Raw genomic sequence first — 18,346 nt, 5'->3', positions numbered from 1 at the left:
CGGTCTACACATATGTCCGTCGCCTGAAATTCACCGTAGACAGGGAGATAGGCCGTCGGCCAGAAGTGGAGAAACAGGCACCGTCGCCGACGGGGCATCAGGCCGTCGGCGACGGCTCGTCAAATGTTGGATCGCGAATTTTGTTTATTTGGGGGTTTGGAACGAATCAAAAGGGGTTGTTGGCCATAAATTCGGGGGTTACACTCTAATTTGAGTTTTGAACTTCAACTTGGAGCCATTATCACCTACCACTTGATCTCTAATCCATCTACCATCAATCCTACAACCCGAATTCTCATCCGAATCAAAACCCTAGTTCATCACCATTCCAATCATTCTTCAACCTTCCACCCATTCAATTTCTCCACCACGAACCCTAACCATTCCTTCACTTTCAAGCTCCACGATGATCCAATTCAAGTTTACAACATCCGGTGATCAAGTTCCTTCGATCATGAGCGGCTAATTCCTAGGAGGTTTCACCCCGGTGTAGGTTAATTGTAAGTCTAGGGTTAAAACATTGTTCTTGGATTGATTTTGTGACAAATTGCTTCTTGATTTGAAACTTATGATAATTGTCTTGCATTTGTATTGAATTCATAAACCGTCGAGTGAAGATTAAATTTGACTTTATGAAATGTTTATGTGCAATTATGCCTTGTCTAGGTTAGAGTTTACATGTTCTTGGTAACAAAGTGCATTGTGGTCCGTTCTTTATAACGTTGATAGCTCTTGGCACCTAAGCCGTGTAACACTAAACTCGTTAGTCGTTTTTGCAATTGAATCAATCTTAAAACGTGTAGGAACCCTAGGAATGCAATTACCGAACCGGGTGTGAACCTTGTTTTCTCATTATTGTCTAAACAATCATTTCCAATTCTTGCATCTAGTAATCTTGAGTAGTTAATTTAATTAATCATTTCAGTAGTTATAATTCACATCTTCCAATCAAACAAAAACACAAAAAAAAACATAATTTAGCAAGCTTCATAAAAGTGACAATTTCTACATTTCATTCAAAGTCCATTCGCAAACCACATACTCTTCGTGGTTCGACCCCTCACTACCACTAGCTATTTGTTAAGGGTATTTAGGGCTTATAAATATTATCTTTGACCGGAGCGCGACACTCCGATCAAATTTTGAATCAAAACCCTAGTTCATCACCATTCCAATCATTCTTCAACCTTCCACCCATTCAATTTCTCCACCACGAACCCTAACCATTCCTTCACTTTCAAGCTCCACGATGATCCAATTCAAGTTTACAACATCCGGTGATCAAGTTCCTTCGATCATGAGCGGCTAATTCCTAGGAGGTTTCACCCCGGTGTAGGTTAATTGTAAGTCTAGGGTTAAAACATTGTTCTTGGATTGATTTTGTGACAAATTGCTTCTTGATTTGAAACTTATGATTATTGTCTTGCATTTGTATTGAATTCATAAACCGTCGAGTGAAGATTAAATTTGACTTTATGAAATGTTTATGTGCAATTATGCCTTGTCTAGGTTAGAGTTTACATGTTCTTGGTAACAAAGTGCATTGTGGTCCGTTCTTTATAACATTGATAGCTCTTGGCACCTAAGCTGTGTAACACTAAACTCGTTAGTCGTTTTTGCAATTGAATCAATCTTAAAACGTGTAGGAACCCTAGGAATGCAATTACCGAACCGGGTGTGAACCTTGTTTTCTCATTATTGTCTAAACAATCATTTCCAATTCTTGCATCTAGTAATCTTGAGTAGTTAATTTAATTAATCATTTCAGTAGTTATAATTCACATCTTCCAATCAAACAAAAACACAAAAAAACATAATTTAGCAAGCTTCATAAAAGTGACAATTTCTACATTTCATTCAAAGTCCATTCGCAAACCACATACTCTTCGTGGTTCGACCCCTCACTACCACTAGCTATTTGTTAAGGGTATTTAGGGCTTATAAATGTTCTAGGGGGAGAAGGTAAAAACAAAGAAAAAAAAAGAGAATATCGCATAGGGGGTTACGGTGGGACGAATACGTACGACTACGGTGGGAAGGCAGCCTTTGGTTGTTCTAGGCTTTTGCACACACATCAAGAAGCACAAAAAGAAAATATGGGAATTGTTTTGAAGGTGATGTGCAACTAGTCTCTTCGGGTTTCACCCCGGTGTAGATTTTTGTAAGAATTCTAGGGTTTCAACATTTTGTATTTGATTTGATTTGTGACAAGTTGTTTAGTATTTGAAACCTTTGATAATTGTCTTGCATTTGTTTCGAATTCGTAAATTGTCGAGTGATGATAAAATTTGATTTGTGACAAGTTGTCCAGTTTTAGTTTTCGAAAACATAAGTTGTTTAGATAAAGCATTTATAATCACTTTGTGGGGAGCTACCCCATCTGTAAGCTCACTAAACTGTAGATACCGAAACTGTTGACGGAAAGTTGTTGTGCCCCGAGTCAATGTCTATCGTCATTGACCAAGATGCAAGGTCTACTAGTTCACGACCGATCTCCCTCGGTCACGGTGTGAGGTTGTCAAACCTAATAGCGCTATCAACTAATAACCCGTTCGCCCCCGGCGATTAATCGGTACTATAAGCAGGGACTTAAGGTGATAGAGTTTCGTTTAGCTTGGCTAGTTGTGATTTATAAATAATATCCAAACGTATCTCCCCCGGAGATAGTAAATACCCATTCGGATTTCCCCTGGAAATAATAGTTCAGAAGTATTTTTCCCAAAGTTGGCAGTTTGTCCGTGTCCCTCCTTGGGGCGCATGCTTTTAGTGCGTGAACTCACCTTGGGTTGCACGGCAGATTAGGTTACTTGTCAAACACGCTGGTCACCACGTCCTAACATGGTTACCAGTATAGGTCAGGTTTGGGTACAGAGAATGTCACGTATATTTACACATAATCTAACACATAACATGCATATAGTTACATGTTGAGTTATTGGGCCTGTTCTTCTATTGGATCAGTCAACAGTATCAACTAACACATAGTTCAGTTAAACAGGCAGCCCAAATAAATCACGTTACGGCCCAATAACTAAGGTGAACAGCCCAGTCGAGACAAGGTGGTCTCGACTCGAGAACATGCGGTCTCGAGTCGCAACCAGGAGGTCTCGGCTTGTAATGGTTGGTCTCGAGTGGTGCAGGCATGACTCGCAACCCCGGGGATCTCGAGTCCCGTCTGGAGTTGTCACGATGTGGTCTCGAGTCGAGACCTTGATGGTCTCGAGTCCCTGAAGTCCGTTTTGAACAGGTCTCGAGTCGCAACCGTTGCGGTCTCGAGTTGCAGCTTCATGGTCTCGAGTCGCAACCGTTGATCTCGAGTCGTTTGCCTGCTGATTCTGATGCATCTATCCGAATTGTACTATGCAACAGAATTCTGATTTCATGCCAATATGTACTATCCAATAAGGTTTCACAAACATGTTCCCTTGTCTAACACTTAACCAAAATGGATCAAACACAACAATTCAAATCTTCATATCATATTCATATCACATTCAAACAGTTCATCATTTTAAGTTAAACATGTTCATCTTATCAACCTATGTTCATTCATTCCAACATAACCCCAAACCGGGTCACAATTCAATCATCAACATCGGTCCTAATCTAGCACATAGCCACCGATTTTCATCCTTAGATTCAAGTGTATTTATGCATTTGTCATATGAATCTTGCACACCATTATTAACAACATTCATAATCAATTTAACACATAACCAACATGTAGATTATTTTCAACCAAGAACATATAATCACTCGACATCCTTAACCGATCATCTACATTATTTACTTATACAAATTATTCATCGAAAACATTTAAGCAAAGCATGCATATCATTTATCAATCAAGCTTCACAAATTCTAAAAGTGTGAAATGCTAACCGAATGGTGTTTGGTGTGAGAATGGCACGGAATCAACCGAAAGGAGGACCTTCGAGCTAGGACAAGGGCTTGATCTTTGCTACACTTGATCCGAGGTAAGAGGAGAGAGTGGTGTTGCTAGGGTTTTAGTGAGGGAGAGAGTGTGTGAGAGTGTAAGGGGGAAGGTGGATGAGGGGTTTTATACTCGGTGGGTGGTGCACCCTACAAGGGTTTCGAGTGGGCTCAAAGGGGTGTTTGGCCCAATCCGGCCCAACCGTTACTGTTTACTCGAGACCGAGAGTGGTCTCGAGTCGGGTTTGTGGTCTCGGCTCTCTATTATAGCCGTATATATATATATATATATATATATATATATATATATATATATATATATATATATATATATGTATGTATGTATGTATTACATGCACATAGCTTAACACAAGGATCACATAGCACACCCGTATAATTTACAAAATTTACAAATTTCCATTTAATAATATATACATATACCGTGCTAGTACAAGAAGGTTGTTCGGGAAAACCCGAAGTGTCACACCCGGCTCGTGTCGGGTTTAAGGTTAATTGACACACCACATAGTACAAAACCGCGGCAGGAAAACCAACGGTCATACCTTTATAAATATGGACACATTGTCGGGTGTACGCCTACACTCGCGTGTCAAGGTCGTGGCCATTTCGTAAAATGATGCCAAGGATATCCGGATGGTCATTAAACTCCCAAAGGCGTAAAACAAACAAAACCAATTTTCAAGCGGGTCATATTGATAATACCCAACTACTAATGAGTTAGGGTCAATTGTCCGACCAAGCGGTATTTTATATATATCGTACCCGAAGCCCGTATAAGGGAAAATAAGTTAAAAGTATTTACCTGAGCAAGTAATAACCACAACAAGCAAATGTGAGTATCTTTTACTGGTCTCCTTTTCTAGAACGAAGGTTTATAATAACCTATTAGAATCCTAACGGTCTTTAATTTAGCCTAGGCTTGGACCGGTTAGTTTCAAAGGATAAATACGGTTTAATCGCATGAAAGGCGAAAACCGGGAATGGATTGTGGTTTGGACCCAAAAAGTTCGGAGACTTGCATATTATGGGTAAACCAACCACATTCTGGATTTTGAGGTAAAAACGACAAGGTTTGACCCGTTTCGGCTAATTTATGTAAACTAGTTACATAAACCGTACCGAACGCGTAAATGGCGTAACGGGTAACCGTAAGAGTCCTACACAGGTTTCCTAAGTTAATATGCTCCAAAGAGGTTGTGGTATCAGTAGGATACCTTCCATTATGCCCATAACGAGTTTAATCCCAATATACGCCCCGTAGGGGTAATTTGGTCAATTTAAAGATTATAAAAGAGATTTCCGGGTTCTACAGGAAATCTGAGTTTCCTGAACAGATTATAAAGTTCAAAATACTTTATTTATTATATGAAATCAGTAGCAATTGGATTCGGGTCAAAATACCATGTAGAACTCATTTTATGTTCGAAAAGGGTATATTCGGTATTTACCAAATCAATGCCATAACCGCAGGTTATGAGCAGGTTAAAAATAATTAAAAATCTCTAAGAATCCCAAAACATTATTTTACATCAGGGTGTAAAAGGTTTGGTGTCGAAATTTGGGTTTAGATAGGCTTTATGCTAATTGCGCCGTTAAATCATTAAGGTTTTCTTAATTGCGCTATTTAGCATAACTCCTATTCTAGACCTCGGATTGACATGAAATTTTAGGGACATGTTTAGAAATCAGTAACTAAGGTTATTGTCCTTTCACATATCCAAAATTCTCGTTTTATAGTCAAAAGGGCATTATGGTCAACTTTAAGCATAGAACGGAAATATGTCAACGACTCGGACAAACAACGGACCAGCCACAGAGGGTTATACCATCATGTAACCTGGTCCTAAGAGAGTCCTAAGGCATATCTAAAACATACCAAATCGGGTCAGAACTGAAGTCAAAGCAAAAGTCATAGTTTTGCGACTTTCGGTTCCGAACCGGGTCAAAACAGAAAACGGTCGGACCAAACAAGCTTAGACCAATTATAATACTTATTATCAAGTTATATAAGTGATAAAATAGGTTACATGCCGTCTACATTGTTAATTATGCGTTAAATCGAAAATTAGCATTTTGTTGACTTTTTCTAAGCAACTTTGACCCGACATTTGGACTAGTTAGAGTGGGAATCAGGGGGTGCCCTTTTAAGGGTTTAATGCCCACATAATTACCAACATATAACTACCTTTGATTCGACTAATCACTGGACCATTAGTGATTAATCGTTAAGTCAATCGTTAATTACGATGGATTGACTTTTAAGCTATAACTAAGCAAAAACTTAACTAAGAAGGGTTGAGCACACTTACTGAAGTCCTATGCACGATTGGTGAAGCTTAGAGAGAAGTCTTTAACTCCAGAAATGCTCCAATATGCACATGGAAGGTGTGAAGAACTTGTTGCAACTTAGTGGCCTTTTATAGTAAACCAAACACCTTAGATCTTTGACAACTATGACTACAAGTGCAACTAGATCATCAACAAGTGTCCCTGAGTGCTAGGGGTCGTTTAGGGGGCGCCCATGCTGCACATAATGGCTCCTAAGTCGGTTAAAACAGCAAACAGTGCTTCTGTCCGCATTTTCTGTATCTGGGCCATTGACGCGGCCCGCGTAAGGGTCCTCTTAACCTTTACACGGCCCGTCTGAATCTCTTTGTCAGAGCCCATATCTTTCACTGTCAGCGCGGCCCGCGTAAAGCCCTTGCTAACCTTTACGCGGCCCGCCTGAGACCTGCTGTAAGATTTTCAAATCTTTTCAATTATTACAGCCGGCTCTTGGCGTTTCGAAGGGGTAACTTTGCATTTTGGGCCTTTCTTATTTACGTATAAGGGCCTCGGGACTTTTACCCAACTTATTAATCCTCGGTTGATTTATTATTACCCGAAAAGTCATAACTTTCAATGTTTGACGCTTTTGACCCTTCTTAAACGAATTTGGTCATAACCTTCTCATATTGTAACAGAACGTGATGAAATTTATATCGCGCATTCTAGTGAGTATAATTTACCATTACAAAGCCTCGGGTATGCCCAAGGGTCACTCAGAGGTATAACTTAAACATGTTGACACATTTGGCCCCTGTAGTTTGTAATTCCTCACTTTCTTCCACATTTCGTTCCGTATGATCCATAATTCATTCGTTTGAAGGTACGAGCATCATTTGGGGTTACTGTAAAGTATATTTATCCCTTGTTGACATTTTGAACCTTTTAATTCACATACTTTCTATGTTTGTCAACTTTAGTCCCTCTGTAGTATTTATTGCCACGTGTAAACTTATGACACGTGTCATTACTTTATAGGACGCAAAATTTCGAAGTGTTACATCCTCACCCCCTTAAAAGAAATCTCGACCTCGAGATTTATTGAAACAAATGAGGGTACTTTTCTTTCATCGTGGACTCTACCTCCCACGTGTACTCGGGACCTCTATGGGCATCCCATTTTACCTTTATAATCGGTATATACTTCCTTCGAAGCTTTTTGACCTGTCGATCCTCGATCGACACCGGTTTTTCAACAAACTTTAAGCTCTCATCGATGTGTACATCTGTATGCGGTATAACTAGTGATTCATCAGCGAAACACTTCTTTAGATTGCAGATGTGGAAGACATTGTGGATACCACTGAGATCTTCCGCTAAGTTTAACTTATAGGCAACCGATCCGACACGTTCGATTACTTCAAAGGGTCCAATGTATCTCGGGCACAACTTGCCTTTCTTTCCGAATCGCATCACTCCCTTCCAGGGTGATACTTTAAGCAATACCTTGTCACCTACTTCGATGTTAAAAGGTTTACGCTTCAAATCTGCGTAGCTTTTCTGCCTATCTCGGGCAGCTTTCAAACGGTCACGAATCTGGACAATCTTGTCCGTCGTTTCAAAAATTATATCAGGTCCTGTCATCTGGACATCTCCAACTTCTGCCCAACAAACGGGCGTTCTACACTTTCTACCATACAAGGCTTCGAAAGGAGCAGCCTTAATGCTCGCATGGTAGCTATTGTTATATGAAAACTCGACTAATGGTAGGTGGTTATCCCAATTACCACCTAAATCGATCACACATGCACAAAGCATGTCTTCCAATGTTTGGATTGTACGCTCACTCTGTCCGTCCGTCTGAGGGTGGTAAGCCATACTGAAGTTTAAGCACGTGCCCAAAGACTGTTGGAAACTTTTCCAAAAGTGTGACGTGTATCTGGTATCCCTATCCGAAATAATAGCCACGGGTACTCCATGCAGAGATACAATCTTGTCGACGTACAATTGTGCCAACATGTCAGAGCTATAAGTCTCTTTAATGGGTAGGAAATGTGCTAACTTAGTCAGTCTATCAACTATTACCCATATCGTATCGTTTCCCTTCCTTGTCTTTGTCAACTTGGTGATGAAATCCATTGTCACCATCTCCCACTTTCACTCGGGAAGTTCAGGCTGTTGCAGTAAGCCCGACGGCTTTTGATGCTTAGCTTTGACTTGCGCACAAGTCAAACACTTTGCTACATAGGTGGCTATAGACTTCTTCAAGCCTATCCACCAAAAGTTTGCCTTCAAATCCTGGTACATCTTGTCCGCTCCAGGATGAACGGAATATCGGGAACTGTGGGCTTCCTGAAGGATAACGTCCCGAAGACCTCCATAAATAGGAACCCATATCCTTCCATTTAATCTCAGAATTCCGTCTTTGCCATAGGATAACTGTTCTTCAGTTACTCCTAGATTTTCGTTAGGATAGTTAGCTTGTGACACAACTTCTTTCTGTGCAGCTAACAATCGTTCATTCAGACTGTTCTTGATTTCAATGCTCTTGGCATTGATTCTTATTGATTTCACTCTTTCTTTTCTGCTCAAGGCATCTGCGACTACGTTGGCCTTGCCTGGATGGTATCTTATTTCACAGTCATAATCGTTCAGAGTTTCCATCCAACGTCGCTGCCTCATATTCAAATCTTTCTGATTGAACAGGTGCTGAAGGCTTTTGTGGTCAGAATAGATCACGAATTTAATGCCATACAAATAGTGCCTCCATAGCTTTAGTGCAAATACAACGGCACCCAACTCCAAGTCATGGGTGGTGTAATTCTTTTCATGCACTTTTAACTGACGTAAAGCATAGGCAATGACCTTGCCTTTCTGCATAAGCACACATCCCATCCCGGTGTGTGATGCATCACAGTATACTACAAATTCTTCCATTCCGTCCGGCAATGTTAACACAGGAGCGTTGCTTAGCTTCTGCTTAAGGATATCAAAAGCTTCTTGCCGTTTAGGGCCCCAATTAAACTTTATATTCTTTCTAGTCAAAGAAGTTAGGGGTGCAGCAATCCTTGAGAAATTTTCGATGAAGCGTCTGTAGTATCCTGCTAGACCTAGGAAACTGCGAATCTCCGTAGGCATCTTTGGCTCCTGCCAATTCATGACGGCTTCAACCTTGGCGGGATCCACTTGGATACCACACTCACTGACTACATGTCCAAGGAATTGGACTTCTCGTAGCCAAAATTCACATTTAGAGAATTTGGCATAAAGCTTTTCTTGATGAAGCAGTTTAAGAATACATCGAAGATGCTTCTCGTGGTCAGCTTGACTTTTTGAGTATATGAGAATGTCATCGATGAAGACAATGACAAATTTATCCAAATAAGGCTTACAAACGCGATTCATGAGATCCATGAATGCGGCAGGTGCATTAGTGAGCCCAAAAGGCATCACTAGGAACTCGAAATGACCATAACGAGTCCTAAATGCAGTCTTGTGTACATCTTCGTCCTTGACCTTCAATTGATGGTAGCCTGACCTTAGATCAATCTTGGAAAAGTAGCTTGCTCCTTGCAACTGATCGAACAGATCGTCGACCCTGGGCAAAGGATACCTATTCTTGATGGTAACCTTATTAAGCTCACGGTAATCGATGCATAGACGCATCGAACCATCTTTCTTTTTGACAAACAAGATTGGTGCTCCCCATGGAGACGAACTAGGTCTAACAAAACCTTTGGCTAGCAGATCATCTAGCTGCGTTCTCAATTCTTTCATTTCTGTTGGTGCCAATCTATAAGGTGCTCTTGCAATAGGCGCTGCTCCTGGAATGATGTCGATACTGAATTCCACTTGCCTATCTGGTGGCAATCCAGGCAGTTCTTCCGGGAAAACTTCATGGTAGTCAGAGATGACTGGGATGTCTTCAATCTTGGGTTTCTCCTCACCAATGGTCACCTATGCCATATTGATGACACATCCCTTCTTCAAACATCTGGATGCCTTTAGCATAGACACTTGCGCAGGCAATCCATGCCGAGTATCTCCCTGAATGGTAAGTGGTTCTCCAGACGGAGTCTTGATTACCACTTGTTTCTTGTTGCACACAATCTGAGCTTGGTTATGCGATAACCAATCCATACCCAACACTATGTCAAAACCAGCTAGCTTAAAGGGTAACAGGGATAAAGGAAATGAGTGGTTCCTAATGGATATGACACATCCATCTAGCACAGTTGAGACTGTTTCCATAGTCCCATCTGCTAACTCTACCTCATAATTCACACTCAAGGCTTTCACAGGCAATTTTAACAACTCACAAAACTTACTATCCACAAAGGATTTATCTGCTCCAGAATCAAATAATACTCTTGCGAATACATCATTAATGAGAAACGTACCGGTTATGAGGTTGTCGTTCTTGATAGCCTCTTGAACATTCATCTGAAAGACCCTGGCATTGGTCTTTTTCCCTTCTTCAGCCTTCTTCACCAGCTTTGGGCAGTTAGTCTTGATGTGCCCTTTTTCATTGCAACTATAACAAGTTGCATCCTTTAGTTTCTTGCACTCAAGAGTCCTATGCTCAGAGGACTTGCAAATCCCACACGCCTTCGGCTGGGATTTCTGTTCATACCTGCACCTCCCGTATTTCTGTTCATACCTGCACCTCCCGAAATGGTGCTTATTGCAAACCTTGCACTTGGGCTTATCGCCCGACTGCTGATCACCCTTCTTGGTCTCAGACCCCTTCTTGTGGTCGCGGTTCCCCCTATGCTTCTTGCTCGACCAACGTGAATTATCATCTTCACGTTTCCTTTTCTCAGTGTCAGCATTTTTCAATGATCTCTATCTCACTGCATCCAGTGTGAGAGACAGAGATATATCTGCTACTGATCTAAATGAAGCGGGCCGTGAGGCCTTCACGCTAGCTTTGATTTCTAGGGCCAGACCCCCAATGAAATGCGCGATCCTTTTGGGTTCCGGGGTCACAAGGTACGGAACCAATCTGGATAGGGTGTTGAAACTTGTAAGATATGCCTGGCAATCCAAGTTCTTCATGACCAGAGAAAGGAAGTCAGATTCTATCTTCTTGACCTCGTGTTGAGGGCAGTAGTTTTCTTTGATGAGAGCAACAAATTGCTTCCATGACATGCTGTACAAAGCAACCTTTCCTGAGGCTTGAACCAATGACCTCCACCACGCTAGGGCTTCACCCTTAAATGACTGGGATACAAACTTCACCACATCCCTCTCAGCACACAACCACTAATGTCCACAACAGTGTCCATTTCGTCCAGCCAGGTTATGCAATCCACAGCGCCTTTTTCCCCAGTAAAATCTCGGGGCTTGCAGGAAACAAAATACTTATATGTGCAACCCTTGGCGCGAGGTGCATCATCAAACACTATTTTCTTGGGACGGACACTATTCTCATTTGATGAGTGCCGATCATCATCTTTCTTAGGTTTAGAGGGCGGTTTGCTATGAGATTCAGAATGGGTTCTTGGTTTAGAGTGTCGTGCAGATTGGGTCCTACTTCGAGACTCGCTATATTCTTCATATTGCCGCTCTAAGGCCTCTTTAACGGCGTTGTCTACTAACGCTTTTAATTCAGCACCCGTTATATTAACTTGGGCGTTATCATTCTCATTCGCGTTTGGATGACTGTTATTTTCGTCCAAGTCAGCCATTGAAATCTTGATCTGCTACAAAAGATAATAACAGAAGTCTTATTCGGGAGTTTGTTATGGAATTACCCTTATTGGGTAATTCATCAACCATGGTAAACATAGACCATATCCGGTTAATTTGTTACTCACATTCATTTAGGATTTTAATATAACTTATCCTATTTATAAATAATATTGTTAGTGGCACAGAAGCCTAGTCACAGGGACATTTTTATATTATAAGCCAGGATTTCAGAGAATCAAGGCATGCAGGTTTGAACATAGTTCCATACCTTTCTGACAGGGAGTCATAGACTACAGCTATCTTTTGTTTTATATGACAATGAGTATAGCCCGTGGGCACTACATCACTAATGGATGTTTGATAAGTGATCATCTTACTTGATGATGTAAACCCATGATTTATAAATCAATAATTTTAGGTTTTGGAATCCTTAGAAGGATCCTTGTGCAAAATGACACGTGTGATTTTAACGGATCACGTCTGCCAGGAGGGTTAACATTTTTACAGAGGTTAACCAGAATCTGAATCCTTTAATCAGGTCTTACCATCTTGGCCGGGTCTTATAATGACACCAGGCTAGGTTTCACCATTAAGATTCTTTATTTAATAACTGGTAGGCAGATTAATTTAAAAGGAATGATTTTTGATTTATTTATTTCATATAACTATGCATATAATGAAGGAGACGAAATTTATAAACTTAACATTCCAATATATATAAAAAGTTACACACTGCCCTAAACGGGACTTTTAAAGACAAAATACCTACGCAGAGGTTATACAGAAAACAAGTCCTCGCAGGGACCAAATACTAGGATAGATGTCCGCACAGGGACTGAAAGGCAAGTCCACGCAGGGACTAAACACACAATAAATGTCCACGCAGGGACTAAAACAAATAAATGTCCACGCAGGGACTTGATTAAAATAGGAAATACAGTAGTACATATAGAGACTAATGATCTCGCTTCTTCTTCCCTTTTAACAGGTTTGCTAGGCCTTTGAGGAATCCACGATTGTTCTTACGCTCTTGCTCAAAGTCTCGTTCCACTTTGTTTAAACAGTGGAGGATTTCTTCCTGCTCTGGCGGGGAAAAACGTGGCTGCAGCGATAAGTGCTGAGCCGGAGTTCTAGCAGGTATTGGGTACCCATGAGTTGAGTATCCCATTCCCCAAGGTGTTTCATAAGGTACTTCAGGATGAAGGGCGTGATAATTTGCCGCCGCTTCTATGTATGGGTCGCCACCCATATAGTTGTAGTGGGTGTGAGTTGGCTGCTCAAATGGGTTGTACGCGGTGGAACCGGCGTATGCAGGTATCGGGTTATCATAGCCGAATGGTGGCAGAGATGGTGCAACTGGTGCAGAATTCACCTCTGCAGGGTGACTCGAAGGTCCACCCATTTGTGGGTCTTCCGGTAGTGGTGGAAAATGACTGCCACTGGAGTGTCGAGGGGTGCTGTAATGAAAATCCCCTCTACGTGTGGATATCTGCGCGCCTGATCTCCTATGCCTTGGCGGATCCGGAGGTGCTTGTTGAACTGGTGGCGGCGGAGGCGGTGGCGTAACTGCCACGAAACGTGAATCCTCGGAAGGATCCTGTTGCTGTTGTTGTTGCTGGTGAGGTGAAGAATGGTGAGAGGGTGTAAAGTACCACTCAACTGGTTGAACCTCGCCTGATAACTGTCGGGACCCTGATAAGGTGTTCCGTGGAAGGATGACCCATCAGAGATCTCGATTGGATGGTTGGGGGTACCTCTTGCAGGTTCGATGGGATCCGTATCCTCGTCCATATCCATCGCATTGTCCTCGGAGAAATGGTCCTCTGGTCCTAGAGGGTTAAAACCCACTGGTTCTTGAACATAGTCTGCCGGGTTGAACTGGCCTTGGAAGAAAGGAGTGGGATCGCCATAAGAGCGGTGCGAAACAGAACGCTGGAGAGGTATGAACGAAGGTTGAGGGTTACTGGGCTCGTTCTCCGAATTCGGTCCAAAAGAGTGACGGTACGAAGGTGTCGAATTGTGTGAGGTAGACCGTCTAGCGGGCTCAAAGAGATTCCTCCTACGCCTCTGAGGTTCTTCACTCCTTGTGCTTGAAGGAGCTCGCATGTGTGAAGGTCCGGCCTCGTGATCATTGTGAGTAGTGATCAGCCCTTTGCCTCTTCCTCCTCTTCTAATTGCTGGTGGCATATTCCTGCTTAAACAATTTTAAATCAACACCAAACAATAAAGGACAACTAGAACAACAATTCGAATTCGTCCCATGTTCTTGTCTAGACTCGAGTATGTGCAATTGTGTCATTGAGATTAAACACATAAGGATAGTGTTTAATTCACTCAACGTTGTCTCTGATACCAATCTGTCACACCCCGATTTCCACACGTTTCACCGGTGGGCCCGGTGGGGGATTACCGTGACGTAGTTGGCAACAATATAGTCAAACCACACAATATTTAAATGCACAGCGGAAGCATAAAGATAGATATATTTCAACCATCAAACGTAATATCCAAGTATCACAAGTAGTCGAAATAATCCACAGGGGATCAAAAATAAAATACGAAATATAATGTTCAACAGATAGTGGCATCCAGGCTTGCGAGACTCTAACGATGCTAAGGAGTGGCCAGCCTATTTCGTATAGAACCTGCATTTAATCTTTTTGGGGAAACTACGTCAGTTTACACTGGTAAATACATTCAACCGACACTTTTAAAAAGTTTAATGAAATTGATTTGAATGCACGAGGCACAAACTTTTATAACTTGGGATAATTAATCAAATTTAATCTTGTAAAAGAATTACATGTTCATTATGCGTTCAGTCACCCGGTTCGTGTCGGGTTTAAGGTTAATTGACACACCACATAATACAAAACCACGGCGGGAAAACCAACGGTCATACCTTTATAAATATGGACACATTGTCGGGTGTACGCCTACACCCGCGTGTCAAGGTCGTGGCCATTTCGTAAAATGATGCCAAGGATATCCGGGACATGGTCATTAAACTCCCAAAGGCATAAAACAAACAAAACCAATTTTCAAGCGGGTCATATTGATAATACCCAACTACTAATGAGTTAGGGTCAATTGCCCGAACAAGCGGTATTTTATATATACCGTACCCCAAGCCCGTATAAGGGAAAATAAGTTAAAAGTATTTACCTGAGCAAGCAATAACCACAACAAGCAAATGCAAGTATCTTTTATTGGTCTCCTATTCTGGAACGAAGGTTTATAATAACCTATTAGAATCCTAACGGTCTTTAATTTAGCCTAGGCTTGGACCGGTTAGTTTCAAAGGATAAATACGGTTTAATCGCATGAAAGGCGAAAATCGGGAATGGAATGTGGTTTGGACCCAACAAGTTAGGAGACTTGCATATTATGGGTAAACCAACCACATTCTGGATTTTGAGGTAAAAACGACAAGGTTTGACCCGTTTCGGCTAATTTATGTAAACTAGTTACATAAACCGTACCGAACGCGTAAATGGCGTAACAGGTAACCGTAAGAGTCCTACACAGGTTTCCTAAGTTAATATGCTCCGAAGAGGTAGTGGTATCAGTAGGATACCTTCCATTATGCCCATAACGAGTTTAATCCCAATATACGCCCCGTAGGGGTAATTTGGTCAATTTAAAGATTATAAAAGAGATTTCCGGGTTCTACAGGAAATCTGAGTTTCCTGAACAGATTATAAAGTTCAAAATACTTTATTTATTATATGAAATCAGTAGCAATTGGATTCGGGTCAAAATACCATGTAGAACTCATTTTATGTTCGAAAAGGGTATATTCGGTATTTACCGAATCAATGCCATAACCGCAGGTTATGAGCAGGTTAAAAATAATTAAAAATCTCTAAGAATCCCAAAATATTATTTTACATCAGGGTGTAAAAGGTTTGGTGTCGAAATTTGGGTTTAGATAGGCTTTATACTAATTGCGCCGTTAAATCATTAACGTTTTCTTAATTGCGCTATTTAGCATAGCTCCTATTCTAGACCTCGGATTGACATGAAATTTTAGGGACATGTTTAGAAATCAGTAACTAAGGTTATTGTCCTTTCGCATATCCAAAATTCTCGTTTTAAAGTCAAAAGGGCATCATGGTCAACTTTAAGCATATAACGGAAATGTGTCAACGACTCGGACAAACAACGGACCAGCCACAGAGGGTTATACCATCATGTAACCTGGTCCTAAGAGAGTCCTTAGGCATATCTAAAACATACCAAATCGGGTCAGAACTGAAGTCAAAGCAAAAGTCAAAGTTTTGCGACTTTCGGTTCCGAACCGGGTCAAAACAGAAAACGGTCGGACCAAACAAGCTTAGACCAATTATAATACTTATTATCAAGTTATATAAGTGATAAAATAGGTTACATGCCACCTACATTGTTAATTATGCGTTAAATCAAAAATTAGCATTCTGTTGACTTTTTCTAAGCAACTTTGACCCGACATTTGGACTAGTTAGAGTGGGAATCAGGGGGTGCCCTTTTAAGGGTTTAATGCCCACATAATTACCAACATATAACTACCTTTGATTCGACTAGTCACTGGACCATTAGTGATTAATCGTTAAGTCAATCGTTAATTACGATGGATTGACTTTTAAGCTATAACTAAGCAAAAACTTAACTAAGAAGGGTTGAGCACACTTACTGAAGTCCTATGCACGATTGGTGAAGCTTAGAGAGAAGTCTTTAGCTCCAGAAATGATCCAATATGCAGATGGAAGGTGTGAAGAACTTGTTGCAACTTAGTGGCCTTCTATAGTAAACCAAACACCTTAGATCTTTGATAACTATGACTACAAGTGCAACTAGATCATCAACAAGTGTCCCTGAGTGCTAGGGGTCGTTTAGGGGGCGCCCATGCTGCTCATAATGGCTCCTAAGTCGGTTAAAACAGCAAACAGTGCTTCTGTCCGCATTTTCTGTATCTGGGCCATTGACGCGGCCCGCGTAAGGGTCCTCTTAACCTTTATGTGGCCCGTCTGAATCTCCTTGTCAGAGCCCATATCTTTCATTGTCAGTGCGGCCCGCGTAAAGCCCTTGCTAACCTTTACGCGGCCCGCCTGAGACCTGCTGTACGATTTTCAAATCTTTTCAATTATTACAGCCGGCTCTTGGCGTTTCGAAGGGGTAACTTTGCATTTTGGGCCTTTCTTATTTACGTATAAGGGCCTCGGGACTTTTACCCAACTTATTAATCCTCGGTTAATTTATTATTACCCGAAAAGTCATAACTTTCAATGTTTGACGCTTTTAACCCTTCTTAAACGAATTTGGTCATAACCTTCTCATATTGTAACGGAACGTGATGAAATTTATATCGCGCATTCTAGTGAGTATAATTTACCATTACAAAGCCTCGGGTATGCCCAAGGGTCACTCAGAGGTATAACTTAAACATGTTGACACATTTGGCCCCTTTAGTTTGTAATTCCTCACTTTCTTCCACATTTCGTTCCGTATGATCCATGATTCATTTGTTTGAAGGTATGAGCATCATTTAGGGTTACTGTAAAGTATATTTATCCCTTGTTGACATTTTGAACCTTTTAATTCACATACTTTCTATGTTTGTCAACTTTAGTTCCTCTGTAGTATTTATTGCCACGTGTAAACTTATGACACGTGTCATTACTTTATAGGACGCAAAATTTCGAGGTGTTACAAATATTGAAGACACAATGAAACGTAACTCAAAGACACTAATTAATACTAAGTCAAGGCACGACCCACTCGTCTAATAGACCGTAGTACGTTGTAGGTAGTCGGGTACACCGGGAGAAGCTTTGAGTTACAGTTGGTTTCGAAGAACGCAAAACCGTGAGTTCATGTCCCCCCTTTTCTTTTAACAGTTTTCAGTTTTATAACTTCGTGGATGAAGTACATGTTACAAACTGTTTACAAACGTTTATATGTCGTATAGTTAGCTAAGGAAAGGTACTGCTAGATCATGTGAGTGGTGGGTACAACGCTTAAGACCATTAATCCTCGTTGTAGGACCGAGGAACATGAGTGATAGATCTATTTGGGTGTAGCGAGCCCACACCCATGTGGATCGAGGTTTGGCCCATGAGGTGACTCTGTCTTTAAACTAAAGTCCGGTGCAAATCTGCTAGGTTTGAGCCTTCCTGCATCACGTCACACATATTAATGGCCTTGCAAACCATTAATGATTTTTTATTTGCTTTCGTACCAGGGTTTACAAATACATACTTACTTACAATGATTACAAAGTTTCTTTGAGCTCACACACTAAACACATGAACTCGCTCAACTTTTGTTGATGTTTTCAAACTACATGTATTTCAGGAAACTAAGTATGGATCTGGCGGGCGTTGAAGTTTTCAAGTGTTGTTTGGAATAAAAGATGTCATCCGGTGTTGAATGGTTTGGAGTATGTATCCTATCC

This window comes from Helianthus annuus, chromosome 9, assembly GCF_002127325.2.
Source record: "Helianthus annuus cultivar XRQ/B chromosome 9, HanXRQr2.0-SUNRISE, whole genome shotgun sequence".
Taxonomy (NCBI): Eukaryota; Viridiplantae; Streptophyta; class Magnoliopsida; order Asterales; family Asteraceae; genus Helianthus; species Helianthus annuus.
This window is presented reverse-complemented; position numbering follows the sequence as displayed.